We start from the raw sequence: 12,370 nt of genomic DNA on the forward strand, positions 1-12,370 counted from the left end.
TATTAGCCATGAGATTCAAGTTAATGCATCAAGAATCCATTTTAGCCCAGTATGGTGGTACATACCTGTGGTCCCAGTGGCTCTGGAGGCTGAGGCAGGAGGATCTAAGTTCAAAGATAGCTTCAGCAACTTAGCAAGGCACTAAGCCACTCAGTGAAACCCTGTGTCTAAATAAAATATAAAATAAAATAAAATAATAAAATATAAAATAATATAATAAAAATAATAAAATAAAAAGGGCTGGGGATGTGGCTCAGTAGTTGAGTGCCCCTGGGTTAAATCCCCAGTACCAAAAATAAAATTTAAACCGAAAAAGAAATCTATTTTGAATAGGTGTCTTTGAACTGAGAAACACAATAAACAAAATTATGTATGGATCAGTTGAGGGAAGGGTCATAACCAGAGGCTCATAGAAACCTAACTCAGTATTTCTTTTTTTTTTAATATTTATTTTTTTAGTTGTGGTTGGACACAATACCTTTGCTTTATTTGTTGTTATGTGGTGTTGAGGATCGAACCCAGGGCCTTGCACGTGCTAGGTGAGTGCTCTACCACTGAGCCCCAGCCCTAGCCTCCTAACCCAGTATTTCTGTTAGGCACAATGACTCTGTATTTATTCTCTGCGTTCAAAGTGGCATTATGGATCAAAAACCACCACAAATAATAATGCAGAATGACAAAAGATAGAGACCAAAAGGAAAGGCTAAGGAAATGTGGCAAAATGTAAATTTGGAGAACTGGAGTAAAGCATGCAAGTGTTCTTTATACTATCATGGAGGATTTTCTCCAAATCTGTATTTTAAAATGAAATTTAAAGATTAAAACAAAACAAAAGATAGCTTCCTTGGTTCAGAACCTTCTTTCATGGCTGAGAACAATCTAGAGGCACTAGATTAGGGCAGGAGACGGAAAGTGTGGAATACCGAAGGCAGTCACCTGTTTACTCTGGGCAGCCTTAGGCAGCATGAGTACAAGGGTACAGTCATGGTCCAAAAGAGAAGGACCAGGTACCAGAAATGTGAAGAGCCCCAAACGGAGAAGAAGCACGGTCAAAAGCCTTACAGAAGTAAGTTGTGATACGAGTCTGAACAAGCTCTAAGGTATAAAACTTCAAACAACAGGAGACGACCGCAAACTCTCCTATGACATTGGGTCTCCTGAGAACTTTTAAAGAAGCAGGCAAAACAGATACTTCCTCCTCTGCATTAATGTTCACCTTTTCTCTATGTTGGTATTCTTCCAGAGCCATTTGATAATTTTTTTTCATTATACAAAAAATGAGGTTAAAAAAAAAACAAGTAACAACAAAAATCTTATGTTTCATCTAGGGAAAAAATGTTTGTCTACTGAAATTGGTATATGTGTTCCTTGGATTGTGGGGTTCAGGAGTCTATTCCAGCTTGCTTGCTTGTCTAGGAAATAAGTACATTTAACAACATATCCCAGACACATTTTTAGGTGACTTTATTACTAGATTGTTACATGCATATAAGGAAGTACATGAATCACAAATATACAGTTTGCTATATTTTCATAAGGTTATCAAAAAAGAAAACATCATCAATCCTGCAGAAGTCTTTTGACTTCCTCCCAGTCACTGTTCCTCCATTACCAACATCCTAACTTTCAGATTAATTTTGTCTATTTTTGATAAACAATATTGTACAGTTTATACTCTTTCTTATCTGATGTATTTTATTTGATATTAGCTTTATGGGAGTCATCTATGTTTTTCCACACAATAATAGTTTGTTCTTTGTCATTTCAGTATAGTATTCTCTTATTTGAATATGCTAAAATTTATTTATTCACTTGACTATCAAGGGTATTTGGGTCGCTTCCCATTTTGAACTACTACTAATAGTACTACTATGAACACTCATGTTTTGGTACATATCTGTACACAAGGTTTATTCCTAGTTGTGAGATCATTGGTTGTATTAGTCAGCTTTCTGTTGCTGCGACAAAACACCTGACATAAACAAATTATAAGGAGGAAAGGTTTATTTTACCTCATAGTTTTAGAGGTTTCAGTCCATGGTCATTTGCCTCTATTCCTTTTGGGCCTGTGGTGAGTCTCCACATCCAGGTTGGAGTGAATGACACAGGAGATTGCTCACCTGAAGGCAACCAAGAGGCAAAGAGAAAAGGGAAGTGACTGGAGATCCCCGCTGACCTAACTTCCTCCTGTTACTCTTACCTCTTAAGGGTTGCCCCACCTCACAGTAGCTCCAGGGAATGGTAATCAAGACGTTCACACGTGGGCCTTTGGGGAGCACTTATCCAAACCATAGCTTTGGGTTATTAAGTATCTATGTGTATATTAAGTGCTCAGTTTTAATCTGTCAAAGAGTTATTAAAGATGTTAAGCCAATTTAATCCTTCATCAACAGTATACGAAAATTATCCTAGGTTACTCCTATTGTTGTTTTCTATTTTTATTTCATTGTACTCAGAGAACATACTCTGCAAAATCTCTACTTTTTTGAAGGTAAATTTTTAATTGTGGCTAAGTGTATGAACAACTTTTATAAGTATTTCATGGAAAGAAGAGGAAACATCTATTTGTTTATAAATATAAAAAAAATTACCACATTGAGATTTGAATAACTTTTGAGTGGTAGCATATTCCTGGAAGTGAAGACAGTGTCATACAAATGTCAGTCTTCCTCAAACTAAAATACAAATATAATGCATTTCCAACTAAATCGCAAAATTTTTGTAAGGTTAAAATTATGTTATAAAATTTAGATAACCAAATTTAAACACCACCCGGGTGTGGCGACAGCACACCTGTTATCCCATCAGCTCGGGAGGCTGAGGCAGGAGGATCGTGAGTTCAAAGCTAACCTCAGCGAAAGCAAAGTGCAAAGCAATTCAGTGAGACCCCATCTCTAAATAAAATACAAAATAGGCCTGGCAATATTGCTCCGTGGTTGAGTGCCCCTAAGTTAAATCCCTGGTTCCCTCCCCAAAAAATTTAGAAACAAAGACAATTTCAAAAAATGTGACAGTAATTGAAATTGAAAATAAAATAGTAAATGAATGCTTATCTTACATCTAATGAATTACCATCAAGTTCCTATAAATATTATGGGATATGTTGTCACAGGAATACTCAAATAGAAGAATATAGACTTTAGAAACCAATCTAAGTATATAAGAATCTTACATCTAAGTATGGTTTGATAGTATATTGGGTAAAATGAATTTTATTCAATGGCTATCCATTGAATAAAATACTACCCTATTTGATACCATACAAATAAGTAACACATTAATTTAATAACTGTCTCAAAAAGTTAGTTGATAGAGTACATAAAAGAATATTCATGTAACTTTGGGGAAGGGAGAATGATTAAGAAAACATTTTGGAACTCAGAAGCTGTAGAGAAAATTATCACCATATTTGACTGCATAAAAAATAAAATTTCATTTCAAAAGTCTAAGACAAACTGGGAGAAAATATTTGCAAGATCTATGAGAAAACTGAGCAGAGCTGGTGTAAAAGGGACAAAGGAAAGAGAGGACCACCCCAAAACCAGGCAAAATGAATAAAGCCTGGAATCATAGAAGGCCACATGCCGTGTTTTAAGCACAAGGAAGGAAGGAAGGAAAGGAGGGAGGAAGGAAAAGAAAAAAAATACGCAACAGAAAAAGAAAAGGGAAATTTGTTAAGACAGGAAGCTATCTAAACCAAGCTCCTTATAATAATTTAAAACAAAACTAACATTCAAATCAGCAATACAAAAGTATGGAGATCAAACCCCATACCAATTGCTACAGGAAAAGAATAAGAACAAGAATGGGGCTTGTATATATCTTTGTATATATCTTTCTTGTATGTTTTTATTGTCTATAGAAGCCCTATAGACAATAAAAACATACAAGAAAGATATATACAAAATACAGATGAAATGTGTAAAGTACTATTTCAAAATAAGCTAAAAGTCATTAAGAAAACATACAAAAGTTGAATACAATGTAATTAAAAATTATAAAAATCTAAAACTGAGGTGACAGAACTCAGAAAATAGAAATTAGAAATAAAATAATTTTAGAAATCAAGACTAACAGAAGAAACACAGGAGGAAAAAAATTGCAACAAATGAAAGACAATTAATGAAAAGGTAGAAAATTTATTTAACTAAATACAAAAAAAATGAATATAATCAAATTATTTGAGTGATATAATCAAAGATAATGAAAGAAGATCTAATATATGGGTAATAGGAGTGCAAAAAAGGATATAACATAACAAAACTAAATTTTTATGAAAACTTTCCCCAAAAATAATTTTTTAAAACTTTTGGAACTATCTATTGAAATAATATGTTTACTTGAGAATATTCCCAAAAAATAATTTTTAAAAACTTTTGGAACTATATATTGAAATAATATGTTTACTTGAGAATAGAGATTCAGAATAATCATCACCAAGACAGTCTTATAAAATTGATAGGTATTTAAAAATTTTTTGTTTAAGGAAGATAACACATGGATTATAAAGCAGTATGAAAGTACATTATCATCAGTCTTTTATATCAGAAGAAAATAAAACAATATATTTAATATACTCAAGGAAAGAACGTGTGACTCAAGTATTTTTTACTCAGTAGAACAGATCTTTAAGAATAAAGAACATTAGCAGTTATCAACATGCAAGAATTCAGGAAACATTGTTCACAAGAGTCCATGAATATATATGTATATAAAAGTAGCTTAAAACAACCAAAATGACCAAAGAGACATTTACTTAAGGACAAGTGGTAAAAGTAAATACATAAATACATATAAAATGAATTCTAAATAAGGATTAAAGCAGATTGTAGACTCTCACATGTAGATGTACTATAACTATAGAAGAAGGGAGCATGATAGCATATAAGGCATTTTAAAATGTTTTCAGTAATTATAATTAATGGTTGCAATATCAGTATCATTATAAAACAGTTACATGTGCAAAGTGGAGAAAAATAAATAATTATGGGATGTTTTAATTATAACAATCCTATGACAGGACAGGATTTTTGGACTGTTAAGAAGGGATATATCAGCCTAACAGGCTAGCTAAGCCAAACCTCTGTAGTCCTGAATCTGAATTAGAAATATCATTAAGAACACATAAGATATTTTTAAAAGTATATATACATACTAACTCTATACTGAAAAAGCATAAAAACAATGACCAAACCAATAGCAACAAGAATTCATACAGTCCCAGCTGTGATCTTGACATACTATTTCCCAGCAAAAATTAGGGTAAGGGCAGGTGATTACTGAAGACACAATGGATTCTGGTCTGGGAAAAGAAATGAAAAAAACAAATATGTGATACCTTGATATAGTAGGTGGCATAGAACCTATTAAAAATGGTTAGGGCCATAAACAAATTCAGGAACCAACTTGAAGAACAGTTCAAAACCCAAAGATGGAAATTCTGAACTTCATAGTTCCTCTTGTCTTACTACATTAGCTAGAACTTAAAGTATGATGTTGGAAAGCCGTGGTGACAAGGTTCATCCTGGGTTTTAGATTTTGTCAAATGCCTTTTTACCGCTACTGATAGAGGATCATATGCCTTTTCACCTTTAACTTGTTGATGTGATGGGTTATATTAATTGATTTTTTAAAAAAATCTGAACCAGATTTGTACACATGAAATAAATTCTGTTTAGTCACAGCTTGTTATTCTTTGTACACATAGTTGTATCCAGTTTGCTAACATTACATTGAGAATTTTTTGCATCTATGTTCATGAGAGATATTGGTCTGTAGTTTTCTGGTAATATTTTTGTATCATCTTGATATCAGACTAAGTGTGGCTCATGGAATGACGTAGGAAATATTCCTTCTGCTTTTGTCTTCTGGAAGAATTTTGGCAAATATATAGTATAATTTATTCACCAAATATTGGGAAGAATTTACCAGTGAACCCATCTAATCCTAGTGCTTTCTGATGGGGTAGTGCTAGATTTGGAGTTGGTCTAAGTATGTTCCTGAAGAGTTCACGTGTTGGGAGTTTGTTCAGCATAGTGACGTTAAGAGGTGGTGGGTCCATAAAGAAACAGGGCTTAGTGAGAAGTTCTGGGGTCTCATTAATGGTGCTGCCTAGGAAGGAACCAATGTAGTTCTCATGGTACACAAGTTAGCTCCTGTGACATCGAGTCAATACAAAGGAGCAAGACTCGTCCCTGCTCCCAGCCCTACCAGTCTCTGACTTCCTCACTATGTGATCTCTCCTTTTAAGTGTCCCTGCCATTTTGTCATCCACCAGAGTCGGAACACACAGGACCACCAGTCTTGGACTTTCACTCCAAAACCATGAGCTACATAAACCTCTTTTCTTCACACACTTTAAGAGTCATGTATTTTGTTGTAGCAATGGAAAATAAAGTAACATAGGAAGGCTGTCAATTATTGGTCGGAATTACAACTTTTAAAAAGCTATTTGGTCACCTTCTGAGGATGTCTAGAAACCAATTGATTACATTGAAAATTAGGTAAATATAAATAATGAAACATTATCTTGCCTTTCCAATAACTATCCCTCTGGGCAATTACATAGTAAATATGGGAGCTTTCATCTTCTGAAATAATATAAAATGAAATAAAAATAATTTAAAAATTAAAACTTAGAATATCCTTAATCTGAAGCCAAGTACTTTAGGCTGTGACAAACATCTCAACAGACCAGAAAAGCAATGTAAACTCTGGATAAAAATAACAAGTAGCTAGTCAGGCACATGGCACATACCTATAATCAGCACTTGGGAGGCTGAGACAGGAGGATCACTTGAATCAAGGAGTTGAAGACCAGCCTAGTAAACATAGGAACACCTTGTCACTCAGAAACAGTGAGGGGAGAGAGAGAAAGAAAAAGAAATTGCTACTTATAAAACTACTGAGTGAATGAAAGCTGGAAGTGTCTGATGAGGAATCCATAGTAGGAGAAGCAGTACAGTTAGATAAACTAGGTTCCTATTTTCATAAATTGACCTGAGAACCAGACATATCCAGCATAGCCTTATTCAGAAGGGCAAAAACCTGGAAACAACCCAAATATGCATCAAGGAATTAACAAATTGTGTAAAATCCATACAACAAATACTACTTAGTAATAAAAAAAGGAACAAACTACTTATTCTCCAAAAGTAGAGGCGAGTCTCAAAAGCATTGTACAATGGGAAAAAAATCTAGACACAAAAGATACACTACATGGGCTGGGATTGTGGCTCAGCGGTAGAGCGCTCACTTACCATGGGCAGGACCTGGGTTCGATCCTCAGCACCACATACAAAAAAAAGGCATTGTGTTGTGTCCATCTAGACCTAAAAAAATAAATGTGTTTTTTTTTAAAAAAGATACACTACAAGGTATCATTTATTGGAAATTCTAGAAAAGGCAAGACTAACGATAAAAAGGAAATTGGTGATTTTCATGAGGCAGTAGATACACAGAAGAATCTGAATGCAAAGAAGCCTGTGAGAACTTTTTGGGATAATGGAAAAGCTCTACATCATTGTGGCAATTTCTTCACTGAATGTATTTATCAAAGTTCATACAATGCCACATTTAAATGAGTGAATTTTGTTGTGCATAAATTATACTTTAATAAGACTAATTTTAAAACAGCAAAACCCAGATTGGAAGCCTCCTGCTGAAGAAATGAAAAATCACCTGTGCTTTTGCCAAGGTTATTGGATATGAGTCTAGTCAAGTTTTTGGATCCAGTTGCCAATTTGGAGGAAAAATGACTATTAAATTGTACCAGGAATATGAATTGACAAAATCCAGATTATGGAAACTCTGGAAGTTAAATGGCCAGAATTTTTCAACTTAAACTTGAAAAATGAGAAAATAAAAATAGGAAACCTTCCTCCATGGTGTCTATAGACTTCAACTTGAGTCATAAAAAACACAAAACAATGCAAGAGGTGATTAAAAGATGCTCTTTAAATAAAAAGACAATGGAGAAACTATATTTTATATATATAATATATATGTAATATGTAGTTCTTATATATTATGTAATATTTATGACATGTTATATAGTAAGTATATTATATGTTATGTATTAAATATATCATATATGGTAAGAAACATGAACAGAACATTGAAGAATATGGTATAGCATAAAAAGACCAAATTGAAGAGTTATTGAGATAGAGGAGGGAATAGAGTTCCAAACCAAAGAAATGAACAGTCTATTCAATGAAATAATATAAGAAAATTTTCCAAGCATGAAGAATGAATTGGAAAACCAAATTCAAGGGACTTAACAGGATTCCAAATGTACAAAATCACAACAGATCAACACCAAGGCACATTATAATGAAAATGCCTAACATACAGAATAAGGAGAGAATATTAAAAGCCTTGAGAGAAAGAAAACAGATTACATATAGGGGGAAACCAATTAGGTTATGTGCAGATTTCTCAAACCAGACCCTGAAAGCTAGAACACCTTGGAACAACATATATCAAGCTCTGAAAGAAAATGAATGCCAACCAAGAATCTTGTATCCAGCAAAATTAAGCCTTAGATTTGATGATGAAATAGAAACCTTCCATATAAACAAAAGTCAAAAGAATTTACAGCAAGAAAACCTGCACTTCAGAACATCCTTGGCAAATATTCCCATGAAGAGGAAATGAAAAACAACAATGAAAATCAGCAAAAGGAGGTATTACAAAGGAAAAACTAATCAAAGGAGAAACCAAGTCAAGTTAAGTAACAAAAATGGGCTGGGAATACAAATCATGTCTCAATAATAATCGTAAATATTAATGGCCTAAATTCACCAATCAAAAGACATAGACTAGCAGATTTGATCAAAAAAATAGACCCAACTCATAGGAGACTCATCTCATAGGAAAAGACATCCAAGACCAATGGTAAAAGGTTAGGGAAAATCATATCACTCACATGGACTGCAGAAGCAAGCAGAGGTTTCCATCCTCATATTAAAGAAAGTAGATTTCAAGCGAAAGTTAATCAAAAAGAATAAAGAAGGACATTCATACTGTTCAAGGGAACTAACACCAACAAGACGTAACAATTGTAAATATATATGCCCCAAACAATGGAGCATCTATGTTCATCAAACAAATTCTTCTCAAGCTCAAGAGTCACATTGACCACAATACAATAATCTTGGGTGACTTTAACACACCTCTTTCACCCCTGGATAGATCTTCCCAAACAAAAGCTGAGTAAAAAACTATAGAACTCAATAATACAATACATAACTTAGACTTAACTGACATATATAGAATATTTCGTCTGTCAACTAGCAAAAACACTTTCTTCTCAGCTGCACATAGATCCTTCTCTAAAATAGACCATGTATTATGCCACAAAGCAACTCTTATCAAATACAAAAAAGGAGAGATATTACCCTGCATTTTATCACATCATAATGGAATGAAATTAGAAATCAATGACAAAATGAAAACTACTCCAACACCTGAAGATGAAATAGTATGCTACTGAATGAACAATGGGTTGCAAAAGACATCAAGGAGGAGATTAAAAGATTCTTAGAGGTAAATGAGAACACTGATAGAACAGATAGAAATCTCTGGGACACTGTGAAGGCAGTACTAAAAGAAAATGGAGTCCATTCCTTAAAAGAAGAAAAAGTCCACAAATAAATGACCTAACATTACATCTCCAAGCCCTAGAAAAAGAAGGCAAATCAACACCAAAAGCAGTAGAACACAGGAAATAATTAAAATCAGAGCTAAAATCAATGAAATCAAAAGAAAAGAAACAATTGAAAAAAATTGACAAAAAAAAGTTGGTTCTTTGTAAAAACAAATAAAATAGACAAACCCTTAGCCATGCTAACAAAGAGAAGAAGAGAGAAAACTCAAATTACTAACATACATGATGAAAAAGGTAATATCACAACAGACACTGCAGAAATAAAGAATATAATTAGAAATTATTTTGAAAACTTGTACTCCAATAAAATAGAAAATATCAAAGGCATCGACAAATTTCTAGAGTTATATGATTTGCCCAAATTGAATAAGGATGATATACACAATTTAAACAGATCAGTTTCAAGCAATGAAATAGAAGACACCATCAGAAGCCTACTAACCAAGAAAGGTCCAGGACTGGATGGATACACAGCCAAATTCTACAAGGCCTTTAAAAAACTAATATCAATACTCTTCAATTTTATTTTAGGAAATAGAAAAAGAGGGAGCACTTCCAAACTCATTCTATGAGGCCAATATCACCTTGATTCCAAAACCAGACAAAGACATATCAAAGAAAGAAAACTTCAGATCAATATTTCTAATGAATATAGATGAAAAAAATTATCAATGAAAATCTGGCACATCAAATACACAAACCTATCAAAAAGATAGTGTACCATGATCAAGTGGGATTCATCCCAAGGATGTAAAGTTGGTTCAACATATGCAAATCAATAAATGTAATTCATCACATCAATAGACTTAAAGATAAGAATCATATTATCATCTCAATAGATGCAGAAAAAGCATTTGACAAAATACAGCACCTTTACATGTTTAAAACACTAAAAATCTAGGGATACAGGAACATATCTCAACATCACGAGAGCTATCTATGCTAAGCCCAACTTAGGCCCCAACTTCCTTAATAAGACTCCTATAGCACAAGAATTAAAATCAAGACTCAATAAATGGGATGGATTCAAACCAAAAAGCTTCTTCTCGGCAAAAGAAACAATCTGTGAGGTGAATAGAGAGCCTATACCTTGGGAGCAAATTTTTACCACTTGCACATCAGATACAGCACTAATCTCTAGGGTATATAAAGAACTCAAAAAGCTAAACACCAAATAAACAAATCAATAAATGTGCCAAGGAAATGAACAAACACTTCTCAGAAGATGCTATACAATCAACCAACAAATATATCGAAAAGTGTTCATCATCACTAGCAATTAGAGAAATGCAAATCAAAACTAAGGTTTCATCTCATTCCAGTCAGAATGGCAGCTATTAAGAATACAAACAACAATAAGTGTTGGTGAGGATGTGGGGAAAAAGGCACACTCATACATGGCTGGTGGGACTGCAAACTGGTGCAGCCAATATGGAAAGCAATAGGAAGATTCCTTGAAAAATTGGGAATGGAATCACCATTTGACTCAGCTATCTCTGTCCTTGGTCTATGCCCAAAAAACTTAAAAAGAGCATACTACAGCGACACAGCCACATCAATGTTTATAGCAGAACAACTCACAATAGCTAAACTGGAACAAACCTAATCTAGATGCCCTTAAGTAGATGAATAGATAAAGAAAATGTGGTAGACATACACAATGGAAATTGTGTAATAAAAGAGATTAAAATCATGGCCCTTGCAGGTAAATGGATGGAGTTAGGGAATATAATGCTAAGTGAAGTTAGCCAATCCCCCAAAAAACGAATGCCAAATGTTTTCTCTGATATAAGGAGGCTGATTCACAGTGGGGTAGGGAGGGGGAGCATAGGAGGATTAGATGAACTTTAGATAGGGCAAAGGGTGGGAGGGGAAGGGAGGGGATAGGGGTAGAAAAGATAGTGGAATGAGATGGACATCATTACCCTAAGTACATGTATGAAGACACAAATGGTGTAAATATACCTTGTATACAGCCAGAGATATGAAAACCTGTGTTCTATATGTGTAATTATGAAATATAATGCATTCTTCTGTCATACATGACAAATTAAAATTAATTAATTTAAAAACTAAAGAATGCCCCATCAGCCTTACATCTTACATATGTGTTTTGACATCTGAATCCTGAGGAGAGAGAGCATAGCTAAGCTTCAAGGAAGGAACCAAATTATATTATGATTTAAAAGTTAATAGAACAGAAGCTTTCTAAATAAATAATCCTTATGAAAAAGAAGTTATTGGGTGTATGGGTGTGTGTGTGTGTTTGTGTGCGTGTGTGTGTGTGTATGTGTGTGTGTGTAAGAGAGAGGAGGGGGGCTTGGTGTTTACTCCAGGGTAGAGTACTTTCCTAGCATGCATGAAGCCCTGGGTTCAATTCCCAGCATCTTAACTAATTAATCAATTAATTAAATGGAGTTTATGTATAAAGAACTTAAAATCCCTATCCTCTAAAAATTGGCAGGAATAAAATGCTTTCTTCTTTAGTAAAGTACTTGTTAATAGGATTACATTTATTTTAAAGTATATTTTTCTGCTACTTTTTCCAAAAATTGAAATTCTATTCCAGAGCCCACAATAAAATAGCTTACCTCCCAACTCATGGTCAACTCATCTTAACTCAAAGCTGAGTCTGATTCTTCACATAAAGAATGATATCCACAGAAGCTACTACTTTTTCTGTGTATGATACAAGATAAT

At 33.8% G+C, this 12,370-nt stretch overlaps 1 long non-coding RNA gene across 4 annotated transcripts in view; it reads right to left on the minus strand.

Moving 5' to 3' along the window:
• LOC110598390 (uncharacterized) overlaps positions 1–12,370 on the minus strand; it is a 173,148-nt gene that overhangs the window by 49,340 nt on the left and 111,438 nt on the right. For all 4 annotated transcript variants that reach the window (XR_013426132.1, XR_013426135.1, XR_013426133.1 and 1 more), the window contains one exon: positions 66–167. This is a non-coding gene — a long non-coding RNA (uncharacterized LOC110598390). The remainder of the gene's footprint in view (positions 1–65; positions 168–12,370) is intronic.

Source organism: Ictidomys tridecemlineatus, chromosome 9, assembly GCF_052094955.1.
Source record: "Ictidomys tridecemlineatus isolate mIctTri1 chromosome 9, mIctTri1.hap1, whole genome shotgun sequence".
Lineage (NCBI taxonomy): Eukaryota > Metazoa > Chordata > Mammalia > Rodentia > Sciuridae > Ictidomys > Ictidomys tridecemlineatus.